The 16,661-nt window shown below is 34.8% G+C and overlaps 1 protein-coding gene and 1 non-coding gene across 2 annotated transcripts in view; both read left to right on the top strand.

The window, feature by feature from the left end:
* The window catches only part of PTPRD (protein tyrosine phosphatase receptor type D), a 2,237,777-nt gene that overhangs the window by 1,550,864 nt on the left and 670,252 nt on the right, over positions 1-16,661 (top strand). The window lies entirely within an intron of this gene.
* On the top strand, positions 5,277-5,386 carry LOC112851768 (U6 spliceosomal RNA). Its single transcript, XR_003222814.2, has one exon. It is a non-coding gene; the product is annotated as a U6 spliceosomal RNA (small nuclear RNA).

Here is a 16,661-nt window from a genome sequence, read left to right as displayed (position 1 = left end):
AAAGCATGTTGTTGTTGTTGTTGTTTTCTTGACTTTCAATTTTTTTGTTTGTTTTATTACTTAATAGTATTTCTTTATTACTGTGGGATGTAGCTTTTTAGAAAAGTGTTAGCGATTTTATTAAGGAGTGTGAGGAATAAAAGTAAATTTTTAACAATTTCAGATTATTTAGAAACTTAAAAACCTACCTGAATTCTGTATATAGTATGGAGACATAAAGAAATTACAGATGAATTAAAATTTCAAGTCCAAAGTATAGGCATGTTTTTGTTAAGAGTGAATATGAGTCCATACAGTGAATTCTTACAAGGCATTTTTTTTTTTTTTTTTTACAAAATACATATTGCTATACTTGTCTTAATCTTACCTCTTGTTTGTCAGTAGACTAGGTCAATGACTGATTGATTTGGTTTTTCAAACCACCATGCATAGAGCCATGACTCAGTACCAGAGAGTTTGGGCAATGTGAGATCCACCCCCAACATTGGAAGGACATGTGTTGGGATGTTGAGGGGAGAAGATTCAGTTAATAATAGAGTAGGAAGGAGAAGAGGTGAAATGATGCTCAAAAAGAAAGCAAGTGAGTAAGGGGAGAATTGCACATAATAAGAAGGAAGAAAGCAGATTGCCATAAGAATAAAGAGTAAACAAACAGATTAGATACATTGCATGTTTCATTTGTCTGTATTTGGAAGAATGGAAATAGGGGTAGAACAAATTAAGAATAGAGAGTAGATATTGGAAAGTAAGGAGATGGAAAAACAGGATGTTGTTCATTGGTTGTACTAGAAAGGGGAACAGAAAAAAGTAAATGGTAAAAGATAAGGGAAGAAAGTTTCAATTTTTATTTTTTTCTACTTATTTGACAACTTAGGTCCTTGAAACTGGAACTTAAATGGTTTAAAAAACATGAGCAATGAACATTTTTAACTATTTTATTGAAAAAAAATTCTAGACATTGTATAATTATGTGATGTTTCTAAGAATCTTGCTTTATTCTCAGTTTAAGCCATGCTTAAATGAAGAAAATATTTCTTGATTTATTCCAAGTTTTCTTATGAGTATTTTACACTTCCTGTACTCTTGAAATCACTTCACTTCTAAAAAAAGGAAAATCATAAATTTGAAGAGGTGAAGTAGGTTATTAAAATGCAATTCTAATTTACAGAAAATATATGTTAAACAATTCAAATTTACCATCAGAACAGTTCAAATTATTCCCGCATTCAGGGACACAAAGCCCTAGCTTCACCCTGTGGTTATCCTGTAATTACTATTTGCAGGCAACAGAAAGGTTAACACTGATGCTGATCTCAATTGTAATGTACAGATTTACCAAAGAACCTTGTAGAATTGACATTTTATTTTGTCCTAAAGCATAAATCATAAAGACTCAGCAAGCTAATGTCCCTTTCATTGGCATAATGATATAAATAAATAAAAATTCATTTTTAGCAGCACTTGGAAGGTGTGCCTTTAGGTTTATGGTTGTTGCTGTTGTTTATCATTTTTTTTAGTGGACGTTCGGTGTTAATCATTGATCCTCACAATATAAGGTCTCTTCCTAACAGTGGAAGTATCTTGAGGAAAAGATTTTGGTAATCTATGATCCATTATGTATAAAACTATCACTAACAGTCCGCCATCCACTATTTTTCATAACTATAGAGCAGAGTTCAATGGTGGTACAGTAGAAAGTGCCCATGGCTTTTTATTCCAAAATACTGGGTGAAACCCCAACACCACCATTAAGATCCACTTAATCAACCTGGGCCTCAGTGTTTTCATGTTCAAACAAGGGTAATACTACCTACTCACAGGATTTCTATATTTAAATAGGTTATCAATTTGGAAGTATTTGGAATTTTGTCAACATTAATGGATGACACAACTGGTGAGACATGGGTATGAACTCCCCAGAGTTTCTTGTCGCAAAGCCCATGGGTCACATAAATGACTTTGTAAGGTTGTTGCAGGTGTTTGTACTTGTAATTCAACTTTATCATTACAAAAGTTATTTGGGGGGTAAATCAACCTATCATTTAAAAAGCTTTAGTCATCATTTTCATGGCTCTACAGCTGGAGCACAGGAAAAGCCTTTCAGTCTCATAAAAATCTCCACTTGCTGTTTGGTGCCTTACATTCCTCCTATGGAATGAAACTAAGACCTCTCCCCTATTTTAGTAGCAATAGCCTAGGTGGTTTTACATACATTTCCTCAGATAATCATTAAATCAGCATGTAAAGAATATCTAATGACCCTCATTTGCAGATGATTCTCAGAAAGGCTGTGTAACATGACTGAGGTCATCTACATAGAAAAGGAAAGGAGCTGCAGTTGGGATCTAGAACTCTTTACACAGCTCCTTTACATTGTGAAACATCTGCTGCCTTTCCTAGTACAATATATAGTATTTTCAATACAAATGTTTGTGGAAGTATTATCGCAATAATTGTATCCACATTGGTGTAGAGAAAATGTTTACTGGAAAAAAGAGAGAGAGCAAAAGTGAGTGGGGGAGCAGATAACGACTTGAAGGGTAGTTCTCAGGAACTCAGTGTTGTGCCTTGAACAAGTTCTATGGGAAGGCATTAGTGAGCATTGAAAAAAAAAGTCTTCAATTCTTTCCTACTTGGTTGTCAGCAAATTTCTCAAGTCCTCCTGCATGTGCCTTTAAAATCTAATTCATCAGTATTCTGAAGATAGTTTAGCAGAGAGAAGTCCCAAGTCCTATATTTCTTTCTACTTATTGGCATTCCTCTCCTCCTTAACAAAAACCCAAAGAGCCTCTTTTCTGTGTGTCTCTGCTTTCCTGCTGATGGTACTAAATCTGTGGTTCATTTGAGTTGGTCTAAGTATACTTGCTAAAGTCAGGGAAGAAGATAGTTATTATATACAAATGCACATTGAACAGTCCCTTTGAGACACCAGCCTCTTGAACCTCTTTAGGAAAAAAAAAAAAAAAAAAAAAAGCTGTTAGAAAAAAATGAGGCTCTTATATGATTGGTTAATACTTTAATTAAAAAAAAATACTTATTTCTAACTAACCTCACTAAAATAAACCTGTTTTATCTTTTTTTAAAGACAAATTGTCTTCAAAATCAAGAACAAAGTCAAGAAATAATTCTTTTTATTCCTTCAACACACACATGCACTCACATGCACAGACATTCTAATATATACACTTACACAGAGATATAAAATGCAGGCACACAGAAAATATACAAGATTGTTCCATCCTTTCAATGAAATATTCAATATTATATATTTTTTAGAATATGTTGAAAAAGTGATTTTGGAGAAAAGTTGAAATGATTGAGCCTTAAATGCACTCTGCCATTTTTAAACTTTTAATAATCCAAGCCTATGTAAACACTGTGTTGTAAGTAATCATCATCGTGCTTCATAAACAAGAGACTGACTGTGTTTAGAAATACGCTTTCATTGTGCTGATATCACAATACAGATTTCTCTTTCCTCAGATTGTCTCCAGTGTAAACACACTGCTTGACAAAGATGACAGGAAAGCTAAGTTGATTGCTAGGCAGCTGTATTGTTATTACCATAGATAAACACACTTATTTCTTCTTTGGAGTATTCCTGGCAAGGAATTTCTGGATGAGTATAACGTTTTCTTTTGGGTTGATTATGATCTTATTTATTTTAGGTAATCACATAGGTATCCTTTACCCTTTTATGAGACTGGATTTAGTGCATACAAAAATTCAGAGGGAAAAGGTGAGCTATTAAATGATGTTTTGGGGGGCATGATTAGAAACAGGGATGTTATTATTGGAGTCTTATACAAGAGGAGGAATCAGAATTATACAACATAAGCACATTCCCATCTACATTGTGAGACCCAAGTGTTATCTTGAGATTATGGGGGAGTTTTATTTACAATATCAACTTGCTTATGAAACTAAAATAAATGCTTCCAGGAAGAAATGAGGTAATAGTAATGGACCAAACACTTGTTTATTTTGCATGGCTACTTTTTCATTTCCAAAGAGAGCTATTGTTCCCCTGTGCATCTTATACAGAGCTTACAATTTACTTGCTAGAAAAATGTTCATTATCTGCAGCAAAACTACTGATTACAAGAGTCAGCAGGCATCACTAGGGCAAAAGTACAGCAGCAAAGTTCAAGGGTGAGAAAGCACTCAGGGTGCGTGCGAAATCTCAGTGAAGCCCGTTAAACTGTAAGATGCACCTGACAAGGATCATGTTACCTAAGAGCCATGGCTTACACATTGTTTCAGATAACTGAAGTGCTTTGAGTGTCTTTTTGTGTCAGGAAGGAAGTATTGAATTAGTGAGATCCCAGTAATGGTGCTAATGCTGACAATGGCACCATCACCACCACTATGAAAAAAAAAAACACAGTGGACACCTCCTATGCCTGACATAGCCAAGGAATTCCCTGAATTGTGATGTCACTTTGAGTGTCTGGCTCAGGGCAGAATTGGTCCTGTCTATAGTACCCAAATATGCAATCATACTAATACTTGGATAATCTCTTAGAGCTACATATTTACATCTGGGAAAAAAAAATCAGTATCCAAATTAACTGGTCTCCAATACCGTCTAAAATGCAGCAGGGAAAGGGAGAAAAGGAAGCTCATTGCTTGTGCCCTTTGGGGCAGTAAAAAACTCATTATTCACTTGACATGGACTGTTACCAAACATAGAAGTGAGTAAAGATCCTTCCGTATTTGAAGACTATTATTAGTTCTGCCTTGTGGACGATCACTTCTTTGCCATCATCAATGATCAATGATAGGACGTAGCAATGATGGTGCAGCACTATGGGGTACTCCCACGGCACATTCATTTTCCCCATCACCTTGAGAGTAGTTTCCAAGATTAATTCTAGTGTCAGTGCCCCCTTATATTAATTATTGCTGCAGAAGCTCGTTATAATATATCAGGATTTAGCCACTCTTTTGTTACTTTGATGTGAAGTCCCTAAAGCCTCAGAAATTGCAAACATGAAAGCAAACAAACAAAAGAACTAGCAACAGTTTTCAAATATCATTGAATATGGCTTTTTAAAATTAATATCTGTATTAACTGCATCCCTCTCTTTAATTCTCTTTCTTTCTGCCCCTGATAGTATGATTTGTTTTGTTGATCTAGTTCATTCAAGAAATTCAGACACTTAAAAACTTTGCTGAAAATGTCATCTAAGACAGTGAGCAACTCTCTGATATAGATTTGATAATAGAGTTTGGCTATGTAGGCTAGTGGCTACTGAATGTGAAAACAAAGCATAGTATATATGCAATAGCACATATACTAAAATTGGAACCATACAGAGAAGGTTAGTAAGGCCCCTGAGCAAAAGGCAAGTCACAGATTTTCTAATTAGCATTGCTGAGTATTGTGAACTTTTTGCAAGTTTTACGGGATGTTACGGGATGAAATGGCAAGGATATACACCCTCACATGATAGAAAATGGTGATTCCTTCTTGCTGATGTCAGAATGCAAAAATACGTGCATACGGAGTCAGATTTTAATTGATGGAGCTGAATAAAATTTCTAATTCTATTGGGTAAATCTGCTTTGTTCTCTTATGTACTTAAAGTAGAACAGTCATTTAGCATTGTAAATAGTTTTCCTGCATCTCCGTATGAAAGGAACACATCTTACCTGTTTGGTTTTTTTTTTAGCTATGTATATTAGAAATCACCTACTATAACTTCCTTGAACATATGGATTTATCTCTCTTGTCTTTTCAAATAGAGTGAATAATTCTTGGCTCATGGTACTTAGTCACTGCTTACTAACCAAGTATGTGTTTGGCAAGTGTATCATTTTCCTATGCTGTGTAACAAATTACCGCAAACTCAGTGGCTTAGTAAAACATATATTTATTCTTTCACGGTTTCTGTGAGTAGGGACAGATACTGCTTGTTCTTTGCAAGGATGTAGTCAATACAAAAGACAGGGCTACTTCTCATCTGGAGGCTCTAGTACTGACAGATCCACTTTCCAGTTCACCCAGGTTGTTGGCAGAATTTACTTCCTTGTGACCATTAGAGCGAGGGCTCCAACTCCTTGCTGCCTGTTGGCTGGAGTTTCCTCTCGGCTCCCAGAGGCCGACTGAAGCTCCATGCCTCATGTCTCTCTCCACAGAACACCTCAAAGCATGGCACCTTGCTTCTTTAAAACCTGTAAGGGAGGAGGGGAACACTGGTCTGATAGCAAAATGGAATATTATACAATGTATCATAATCAGGAAGTGGGCTCCTATCACCTTTGCCAAATTCTGTTGGTTGGAAGCGTATCATAGGTCCTGTCCATACTAAAAGGAAGGAACCCTGAGGACGGCTTTAAAGTCTGTCTGACAGAGCAGCTATCATCATAAGAACTAGTATCAGCCTTGAAAACCCAAATTTGAATCAGAATTTAAAATAATGTTACGGGGGGGAAAGGTTAGTTTGGTCTTCCTGAAGAAAATGTAAATAGTTGTTAAATAGTTGTAGGGGGTATAGAGTTGTCACTACACAAGATTTATAAAAGCACCATACCCACGGCATTCCCCATTGTAAGAGGTTAGATCTTTAGGGAATAGGAATGTATTCTTAGCTACTTTGACAATGAATAACACATGAACTTCTTTCCTTGGTGAGTACATTCTGAGTTTTAGGACTCTGAATAACACAGTTTGTGCTTAATGTACACCTCACTTGTCTACTATTGTTTGGCCTGTAACAACCACAGAGGTGATTATATACTATGTAATTATATGCTGTAGTTAATAGGCATTTCACCATCTATTTATCCATAGGTCTGTTTTCTCACATAAGCACTTAATTCTATAATGTTTAAATCAAAAGCTCCAGGCTTACTAGTCTTCCAGGATGTGACAACAATGGATGAATTATAAGCTATTCCCCCAAAGAATAGTGAATTGGGACACGTGGGGCTATGTAACACTGGAGCAACCACATCTGGTGCTCCCTGAAAAATTCCACACCTTCATGTCTTCCTGTAGTTCAAAAACAGACACTATTTCTGAGTGCCCCTGCAGACCATAATTGCCACTTTCTACTTAGGAAAAGCAATTTCTAAGGTAACCAGGATACACACTCCAGAGCAGTTTATAACTAGTGCAAACTAAATTATGAGCATACTACATAGGAACCCTATTGCAAAGGAGATTTTTTTTTTCCATAGCAAAATAATCAATATATATGATTGAAATTTACAAGTATTTGTATTTTTTCCATTAACTCTTGTTTTGGGACACTTTTATATCTGCCATGTAATAAACATGTAATAAACTTTTCAGCCCACCACTAACCCTTCTCACATGTAGCAGTAATCATATGACAATTTACTGCATGTGTATCAGTCAGAACCCTGTCAGAAACTGGTGGCAAAATTAAAAATGGTTGAAGAGAGTTTAATAAGGTGACTATTTAAAGACAGATTGAACAGTATTAAAGGTTGGTGAAGCATCCTGCACTAACTACAGCTGGAAGCTATATCTCCATGCCTAGGCTTGATGGAACATAGGGTTATCAGAACACAGAAAGATCTGTTCAAGAAGAACCTGACCTTAAGTAAAGAAAAGCAACAAGTGTCCTGGCAGGTAAAAAACAAGAGAGATAAATACCATAATTCTTCATTTCTTTTACCTTTTAATATTCTGCTGATGCTTCGCCTTGCCTGAACCATGAAGAAACCACAAGGAAAAAGAACCTGGTTGATAATAGTGCGTAAATGTTGAGTTCATGAAACACAGAGCAAGAGTGTATGTATGTGTGGGAAGGGGAGGTTGAAAACTGGAAGGGGAGAGATAAGCAGAGATTATCCTATCGTGTATCAATGTGTATCAGGGCTCAAAGATAGTTGTGGATAATTTTGTCTCATTTTTATTAAAATTCCAACTTTTATCCATGGTCTGAATTCTTTCAGTTTCTTCCTTTTACAACTGGGGAATATTGGTCAAAGATATATTAAATCTGTTATTTTTTAACATACCTTAGCAAGTGCATCAATCATGTATTTCATTAATATTCTGACCTCTTTTCAGAAATCATGGGACATCTAACAGAGTTGTTGAAATCTTCAGTGTTCTTTTAACCGTTCATAACTAGAGATTCTGCAAGGCAGTTTCTATCAATTTCCATATTCATACAGGCTGCCCAACTTTAAGATACTTCTATAATTCCACATATTCTTTAGAGGAAATCCCAAGGACTATAAGGAACAAAAAATTACCCAAATAATCCAAGATTTCTCCATATAGGCTCCAAGTCAACATAAAATCTTCAAAACTCCTTGAAAGAAAGCTGGCCAAAATCTAGAGAGAATTTCTGAAGGTTACCATGAATTATACGTTTTTGCAATCTTCCCTTGTACTTTTTTTTCAAGGAAATAAAAAAAAAGCTTTATGCCTTTATTTGAGATACCATTTTAAAAAGCTTTTTGAGAGAGAATATGTCAAAATTGGCACATAAATCACAGAATGAAATCCTCCAGTTCTATCAACGGAGAGACTAATACCTAAATTATATTAACTCTAATCCAAATCATCATTCAACATCTTTTTATCATTTCTAAGCACTCATACACATTTGGATAAATCATTTCCCTTTTTTTTCTTCATGCCTACTGACTTCTCTTCATGAAATCTTTTTCTCTTCCCCTTGTGAATTAAAAGACACAACTACAATTTATGGATTACTTAGTCAATAAAGTCAGCTATACAAACCAATGTTTCAATTCTATTGAGTTTTAAGTTCAACCTTTCTATGACTTTAAGCAAATCAGTTTTTATTAATTTCCAATTTTATCATTTCTTAAGTAAATAGTAATCTTTTGTTGTGTTATTTTTTAAGATTCTATTTAAACTGCAGTTAGTTAACATGCAGTGTAATTGTAGTTTTAGGTATACAATGTAGTGATTCAATACTTCACAAAACACCTAGTACTCATCACGACAAGTGTCCTCCTTAATCCCCATCACCTATTTTTCCCATCTACACACCTACCTCCCCTTTGGTAACCATGAGTTTGTTCTCTAGAGTTAAAAGTCTGTTTCTTAGTTTGTCTCTCTCTTTCTTTTTCTTTTTTTGTTTGTTTTGCTCCTTAAATTCTACATGTGAATGACATCCAATGGTATTTGACTTTCTCTGAATGACTTATTCCACTTAGCATAATACTCTTTAGCTCCATCCATGTCCTTGCAAATGGCAAGATTTCATTCTTTTTATGGCTGAGTAATATTCCATTATATATATATATATATATATATATATATATATATATATATATGTATGTATATTTATACATCTATATCTATCTATACCTATATCTATCTACATCTATATCTATATCTGCACACATATATACCACTTCTTCTTTATCCATTCATCAATCTATAGGCAATTGGGCTGTTACCATAATTTGGCTATTGTAGACAATGCTACTATAAACATCAGGGTGCAAATACACCTCGAATTAGCATTTTTTTATTCTTTTGGTAAATAGTAGTACAGTTGCTGGATCATAACATAGTTCTATTTTTCATTTTTTTGAGAAACATCCATACTGTTTTCCAGAGTTGCTGTATCAGTTTCCATTCCCACCAACAGTGCAAAGGGTTCCCCTTTCTCCACATACTAACACCTGTTGTTTCTTTTGTTGTTGATCATTCTGACAGGTGAGGTGATATCTCATTGTGGTTTGATTTGCATTTCCCTGATGACGAATGATGTTGACCATCTTTTCATGTATCTGTTGGCCATATGTATGTCTTTAGAGAAATGTCTGTTCATGTCTTCTGCCCATTTTTAATTAGATTAATTGTTTCTAGGTATTGAGTTGTATAAGTTCTTTATATGTTTTGCATACTAACCCTTCATCAGATATGTCATTTGCAAATATCTTCTCCCATGCAGTAGGTTGCCTGTTAGTATTGTTGATTCTTTCCCTTACTGTTCAGAAGCTTTTAATTTGATGATGTCCCAATAGTTTATTTTTGCTCGGTTTCCCTTGCCTCAGGAAACATATCTAGAAAGAAGTTGCTACAGCCAATGTCAAAGAATTTATTGCCTGTATTCTCTTCTAGGATTTTGATAGTTTCAGGTCTCACATTTAGGTCTTTGATCCATTTTTAATTTATTTTTGTGTATGGTGTAAGAAAGTGGTCCAGTTTCATTCTTTTCATGTAGCTATCCAGTTTCCCCATCACCATTTGTTGAAGAGAAATTCTTTTTTTCATTGGATATCCTTTCCTGCCTTGTCAAAGATTAATTGACCATATAGTTGTGGTATTATTTCTGGATTTTCTAGTATGTTCTATTGTACTATGTATCTATTGTTGTGCCAGTACCATACTGTTTTGACTACTATAGCTTTGTAATATAACTTAAAGTCCAGAATTGTGATGCCTCCAACTTTGCTTTTCTTTTTCAAAATTACTTTGGCTTTTGAAGATCTTTTGTAGTTCTGTACAATTTTTAGGATTATTTGTTCTAGCTATGTGAAAAATGTTGTTAGTATTTTGATTGGGATTCCATTACTTGTAGATTGCTTTGGGCAGTATAGACATTTTAACAATACTTGTTCTTTTAATCCATGAGCATGGAATGTCTTTCCATGTCTTTGTGTCATCTTTCATCAGTGTTTTACAGTTTTCAGAGTACAGATCTTTCCCCTCTTTGCTTAAGTTTATTCCTAGGTGCAATTATAAATAGGATTGATTCCTTAATTTCTCTTTCTGCTGCTTCATTAGTGATATATAGAAATGCAACCGATTTATGTATGTTGATTTTGTATTCTGCAACTTTACTGAATTTATTTTTCAGTTCTGGTAGTTTTTTGGTGGCATCTTTCAGGTTTTCCACATATAGTATCATGTCATCTGCAAATAGTGGAAGTTTTATTTACTTTTACCAATTTAGATGCCTTTTCTTTTTTTGTATTCTGATTGCTGTGGTTAGAAATTCCAGTACTATGTTTAATGAAAATGATGAGAGTGGAAATCCTTGTCTTTTTCCTAACCATACAGGAAAAGCTCTCAGCTTTTCGCAATTGAGGATGACATTAGCTGTTGGTTTTTCAAATATGGCCTTCATTATGTTGAGGTATGTTTCCTCTAAACCAACTTTGTTGAAGGTTTTTGTTTTTTTGTTTTTTTTTTTTGTCGTGAATGGATGCTTTACTCTGTCCAATGCATTTTCTGCATCTATTGAAATGATCACATGGTTCTTATCCTTTAATTTATTAATGTGATATATTATGTTGATTGAGTTACAAATATTAAACCACACTTGTAGCCTAGGAACAAATCCCACTTCATCCTGGTGAATGATTTTTTAATATATTATTGGATTCAATTTGCTAGGATTTTATTGAGAATTTTTGCATCTATGCTCATCGGGGATTCTGGCCTATATATCTCTTTTCTAGTGGTATATTTATATTGTTCTGGTATCAGGGTAATTTTGGCCTCATAGAATGAATTTGGAAATTTTCTTTCCTCTTTGATTTTTTGAAATTGTTTGAGAAGAATAGGTATTATCTCTTCTTTAAATGTTTGGTAGAATTCACTGTGAAGCCATCTGGCCCTAGACTTTCCTTTCTTGGGAGTTTTTTGATTACTCATTCCATTCCTTTATATTTCTAGGAATTACCCATTTCTTATAGGTTGTCCAATTTGATGGTATATAGTTTTTGATAATATTATCTCATTGTTTGTACTTCTGTGGTATTTGTTATTTCTCCTCTCTCATTTGTGATTTTACTTATTTGGATCATTTCTCTTTTCTTTTTGATAAGTCTAGCTAGAGATTTATCAGTGTTCTTGATTTTTCAAAGAACCAGCTCCTGGTTTCATTGATCCCTTCTATTGTTTTTTATTTGATTGTTTTAGTTTGTACATTATTTCTTTCCTCTCTAATCTTTATTATTTCTTTTTCCTTCTACTGGCTTTAGGGTTAATTTGTTGTTCTTTTTCTAGCTCTTTAGGTGTAACATTAGGATGTTTATTTGGTATTTTTCTTGCTTCCTCATGTATTGTTATATACTTCCCTCTTAGGACTGCTTTTGCTGCATCCCAAATGTTTAGACGGTTTTGTTTTGACTTTCATTTGTTTCCATTTATTTATTTTTTTTAATTTCTTTGATTTCCTGGTTGACTCATTCATTATTTAGTAGTGTGTTGTTTAACCCTTATGCATTTGTGGTCTTTCCACGTTTTTTTCTTGTGGTTGACTTCTAGTTTCATGGCATTGTGGTCATAAAAGGTGCATGTTATGACTTCAATCTTTTTTTTTAATATTTTTTTAATGTTTATTTATTTCTGAGACAGAGACAGAGCATGAGTGGGGGAGGGGCAGAGAGAGGGGGAGACACAGAATCAGATGCAGGCTCCAGGCTCTGAACTGTCAGCACAGAGCCCAATGCAGGGCTCGAGCTCACAAACTATGAGATCATGACCTGAGAAGAAGTTGGCTGCTCAACCGACTGAGCCACTCAGGCGCCCCATGACTTCAATCTTTTTCTGAGGCCTGTTTTGTGACCTAATATGTGGTCTTTTCTGGAGAATGTTCCATGTGCACTAGAAAACAATGTGTATTCTGTTGTTTTACTATGGAATGTCCTGTATATATCTGTTAAGTCTATTTAGATTGGTGTGTAATTCAAAGCTATTGTTCCCTTGTTTATTTTGTTTATTTTTTTAAAATGTTTATTTATTTATTTTGAGAGAGAGCATGTGAGCAAGGGAGAGGGAGAGAGAGAACTAGGCTACACATTGTCAGCACAGTTCACCATGTGGGGCTTGAACTCATGGACCTTGAGGTCATGACCTGAGCTGAAATCAAGAGTTGGACTCTTAACCAATTGAGCCACCCAGGCACCCATCCTTGTTTATTTTCTTTTTTTTTAAGTTTATTTATTTATTTTTGAGAGAGAGAGAGAGAGTGTGTGTGTGTGTGTGTGTGTGTGTGTGTGTGTACAAGCAGGGAGGAGGGTGGGTGCAGAGAGAGAGGGACAGAGAGAGAATCCCAAACAGGCTCTGAACTCTCAGCACAGAGCCTGATGCGGGGCTTGAACCCACAAACTGTGATATCATGACCTGAGCAGAAGTCAGACAATTAGGTGACCCTGTTTATTTTCTATTGAAACGATTTCCCCATTGATGTAACTGGGGTGCTAAGTCCCCTACTGTTATTTATAATTATAAATAAGTTCCTTTACGTTTGTTAGAATTGTTTTATATATTTGGGTATTTTGTGTTGGGGGCATAAATATTACAATTGTTATATCTTCTTGTTGGATTTTCCCCTTTATTATGATATAGTGTCCTTCTTTATCTCTTGTTACTATCTTTGTTTCGAAATCTAGTTTCTCTGATGAGTATTGCTACTCCAGCTTTCTTTTGACATCCATTTGTGTGATAGGTATTTCTCCATTCCCTCACATTCAATCTGCAGGTCTTTAGGTCTAAAATGAGTCTCTTATACGCAGCATATAAATGGGTCTTGATTTTTTCATGCATTTTGACACCTTATGTCTTTTGATTGGAGCATTTAGTCCATTTATATTCAAAGTAATTATTGATAGATATGTATTTATTACCATTTTATCACTTGTTTTGTTATTGTTTCTGGAGATTTCTCTGATCCTTTCTTGTCTTTGTCAGGCATCCTTCAAATCACTGTTTCCATGCTCTCTGCCCCAGGGTTGTTTGCCTGCCTTCCCTCCAGTGTAGTGCCCTCTGGTCTCTATACCAACCAAGCCCACTAACCTTTAAAACTTCAGTGTTTGTGTGTTTGTTTGTTTGTTAATTTAAATTTAAGTTAGTTAACATATAGTGTAATATTGGTTTCAGGGGTAGAACCCAGTGATTTATCACTTACATATAACACCCAGTGTTCATCCCAACAAATACCCTCCTTAATGCCTATCACCCACTTAGCCCATCCCCCCCATCCACCTCCCCTCCAGCAGCCCTTAATTTGTTCTCTATATTTAAGAGTCTCTTATCGTTTGCTTATCTTTCTGAAAAACTCCAGGTTATAAACTCCACTGGTTGTGAGAACTCATGAAATTCAGCCTCCCTTATTTCCAAGTGAATGGTTTTGGGGAAATATTCTCCTGTGCATTCTCCTGTGTGCTCCTCTCCCTCATTCCCTTCTCTTTGGCCACAACTCCCACCCCTCCACAGCACTCAGGATCCATTTCTCCTCTATACCCTATCTCCACACTTTCTACTTTCTTTGATGTGACCTCTTCTTTCCTTTTAGTTATGGAGTTTGTTCTGTCAGTCTTCAGGTCCATTTCTGGAGTATTTAGGATAATTTAATAATTATCTAGTTGTATTCATGAGACAAAGTGATCCTAAGGTCTTCCTATTCTGATGCTATCTTCCAAAATATCTTGTGGTTTTGATACTGTGCATATAAACAATGTTTTATAACTGTCAAACTATTGGGCATAATGGGAAGAAATCCCAAAATGAATATTATATATATGAGAGAATTTTTTGTACTTTTATGGAGAAGACTACCATATTTATATACCCATTAGCTTGATATTATGTTTTTTTTTATTTGTTTATCTTTCAAATACATGGATTTCTTCTTAATGGATTTGTGTTTCTAGGACTACTTCTATATCCTCCTCTAATTACATTTATATAATTTAAGATATTTTCCTCTGACGCACAATATCATAAAATTTTCTTAAGCAAAATTGTTTTTAACCTGACATGCTACTTATTTCATTAGTATTATGATAAAGAGAAGGGAAATAAAAGATTATATATGTATGTGTATATATATATATATATACACATATATATATAAATGTTCTTAATATTTATTTGTTTTTGAGGGAGAGAGAGAGAGACAGAATGTGAGTGGGGGAGGGGCAGAGAGAGAGGGACACAAAAAATCCGAAGCAGCCTCCAGGCTCTGAGCTGTCAGCACAGATCCTAACGCAGGAGGAACCCACAGTTCGAACCCATGAACTGTGAGGTCATGATCTGAGCGGAAGTCGGATGCTTAACCGAGGGCGCCACCCAGGCACATATGTACATATATACACATATATATATGTGTATATATGTACATCTATGTACATATATACATATATATGTGTGTATATATATATACACATATATAAATAGTTATATTAATATAGTGAGTTTTCAAATTATATAACCTGCAATTCCCAGTACATTATTAATAAAGCTATTTGCAAACCTCCAAAGATCATGTTAAATAGTGGTTGGAATATTTTAAGCCATAATTTCACCTTTTTATTTTTTTTTTTTTTTTCTCTCAACAAACCGGAGCCAATGATATAATAGGTGCAAAGTTCATACCCTCTTTTTCCATAGAGTTGACAGATTGGTTAAAAATATTAAAAGAGACAACATTGTAATTTTGTCTTATTATCAGTTTTTTTCATGTTAACTTCAAGCAAATTTAAAAAAAAATTTTTACATTTACTTATTTTTGAGAGAGAGAGAGAGAGAGAGAGAGAGCAAATTGGGGAGGGGCAGAGAGAGGGAGACACAGAATCCATAGCAGGCTCCATGCTCTGAGTGGTCAGCACAGAGCCAAGGTGGGGCTTGAACTCATGGACTGCAAGGTCATGACCTGAGTCGAAGTTGACGCTTATTGGACTGAGCTACCCAGGTGCCCCATCAAGCAAATTTTTAAAAATTTCTGATTTTTAAATGATAGTTGTTTTCTAATTTTTACTGATTTAATTAGCCTTCTTTTCAACAATTTTGAATAAGATGCTTAAGCCAGAGGTCAATACAAATGCAATAGCTTACCTGGCTTATTCTTTAGCTCTTCTATAAGAAAGATCACCTGTGTTTGTATTGTTGGGTCCCTTTTTTTGGCTGTTCTCTATGGAACAAAGACTTGAATTCTATCTATAATTTTATACTGCTAGAACAATGATTCTAAAATGCAGATTATTATATGCCTCATCAGAGCTTTGACATAGGCTTTTTTAAAAGAATTTAAGACTTTTCATAAACTGATTCCATCCTCCATATCTAGCCATATCCTTCTACCCTCTTCTCACTGCCATATATCCTATGCTTTAATACTCCAAAATTTATCATATTGCTTCCTCAAAGGCTCTTCCCTTCTGGTACTATGACTTTTATATATTGCTTTCAGTTAATCCCATGGTACTCTAAGTAACTTCTAATAGTTCTTACTCTACTTCATTATGAAAGTGTGTTTATATGCCTATACTTTCCAAGGAAATGAGAACAATTTGAAAGTAGGATATCATCTAATTATTTATGTCACCAGTGGAGTATCTCATAGATATAGTATACAAATAAATGTTTATGAATAAGTTAATTGTACAACAGACAAAACTTGAAAGGTCTAGGGGAATGTTTCCCAGTGAAACTACAAGAATTTATTGATACTTTATTAAGAAGAAGGAATCAACCTAATAATTCTTATCACAAAGTGTTGTATATAGGGAAACTGGTGAACATTTGGGGCAATTGATGGGACTATGGATCTTTTTGTTTATAGTTTGAATCATAGAGGGTATATCAATGTCTGGTCTTATCTCTAACATTGAGTAGTTTTCTAGGTTTCAGCTAATATCTTTTCTAGTCACAAGAGGGAATGAGGCCCAGAAGGCAATATTATGCT

This window comes from Puma concolor, chromosome D4, assembly GCF_028749965.1.
Source record: "Puma concolor isolate L17-30 chromosome D4, mPumCon1.1.hap2, whole genome shotgun sequence".
NCBI lineage: Eukaryota > Metazoa > Chordata > Mammalia > Carnivora > Felidae > Puma > Puma concolor.
Note: the sequence above shows the minus strand (reverse complement) of the source record. Positions and strands in the feature narration are given on the sequence as shown.